Raw genomic sequence first — 1,795 nt, forward strand, 5'->3', positions numbered from 1 at the left:
GCTTTGCAGAATGTTTTTATACAGTTGCCAGGCGTGATTCGCTTCCTCAGGCAGGAAAGAGAGAGAAAGAGGTCGCGGTTTACGACATCGCTGATTATAATTCAGCGCTTGCAGATGCGATTCAGTTGAAGAGTTGACACTAAGAGAATCTGTAGGAAGACAAAATGTTGACCTCAAAATGTTGACCATAGGATTATGACTATTAATCGCTAAATTAGAGTTTGTTTTACGTTTATTCAAAGCATCATTGATGAGCTAACAATAGCTGTCTTTTTTAGAATAGTAGAATAATAACTTTTTAACTTTGTTTGTTTTAGTGTCTTTTGTCTGGTGTTTTAGTTAAGCTCGACAATAGTTGATTAAACTCCCACTTCATTGTTTTATTTGCTGTAATTTTGTCGAATTATGTGCTATTACATGGATTCCATTGTTTTAAATATTGTCTAACTTTATATGTTAGTGTGTGTGCTTTTGTTTTGATTTCGTTGTTTTAAATATCTAAGTTTATATGTATTAATGTCTGTGCTTTATATTGATTTTACCTGTATTGACGTTTTTATGTAGCCAACCATATAAGTTACTACAGCTTCGGCGGCTTTACTGGAATTGTGTATAGAATTGTATTACATAAATAGAAAACGAAACTAAACTAAACAATATCCTAGTTTTTTATTAACATACAAGGTTTCTTCCCTCACCTTCTCCCCCAAACATCCTGTTTCATTGTAAAAGATCTACTGACTGTTATAAATAAGGTGATTTGTCGTCTTTTTAGCGCCCGTCGACCCACCCTAGGAATATTTCGAAAAACTGAACAATTTTGAAAATGTTACGCCTTGGGTCAGTGAACTTTGCTGTGGTTGTCCACCATAAGTGTATATACGAATGTAAGCGTTCTCTATGGCCATACTTTCATCAATGCAATTTCTGTTGAAATAATATTTTGCACAAACTTAAGAACAGGTATCATTCATGAGGTAGAAAATATACAAAGATATCATTAAATGAATTTTATTATTATTCCCCACGATAAAAACCTCAATTTAGTTCCTCTTTGGACAAGTTGGTTAGCTATATGCTCGATTACCGATCTCAAGGTCCAAGTTCGATTCCCCGCTCTGCCAACAAGGAATCAAAGGAATTTATTTCTGGTGATAGAAATTCATATCTCGATGTGGTTCGTATCCCACAATAAGTAACCAATTGGTTCTTAGCAACGTGAAAATATCTAATCCTTCGAGTCAGCCTCAGGAGAGCTCTTAATCAGTTCATCGGTCTCGTAAAACTAAGACATACTTAACTTTAACTTGTATTTTAAAAATAAAACTGGCCCGTAGCGCATTGTGCTGTCAGTGCACCTCACTCGGTGCGCTCTAGGCATTACTTAAGGTAGGTTTTCTGCAGCATCCCTTCGCCCCCTAGCTGCAACGCCTTTCATTCATTTTACTGTAGCTCCATTCGCATTCTCTTTATTCCATTTTACTTTTCACCCTCTCCTAACAATGGTTCCAACATTATTTTCAGCGCTTAAGACCTCATAAGTCCTGGCACTTGTCCTTTGGCCTAAGGTTTATATTCCGAAAAGGAAAACTGAAATCGTAACCATATGATTAGAAACGAAGTGTTAATTCAGAAACCCAAGAGGTTTGTGAATGCTGTTGTGAACAAAGCGTGATCCGACATCCAGCTTACTTGGGGCACATGCTAAAATCTATGGTCAAATAGAGCGTTGTTTCACCAACGAAAATTAAAATAAATACGTTATGTTTTTTTAGAAATAATTGTTCTGTACTGT

This window comes from Macrobrachium nipponense, chromosome 6, assembly GCF_015104395.2.
Source record: "Macrobrachium nipponense isolate FS-2020 chromosome 6, ASM1510439v2, whole genome shotgun sequence".
In the NCBI taxonomy this organism is placed as follows: Eukaryota; Metazoa; Arthropoda; class Malacostraca; order Decapoda; family Palaemonidae; genus Macrobrachium; species Macrobrachium nipponense.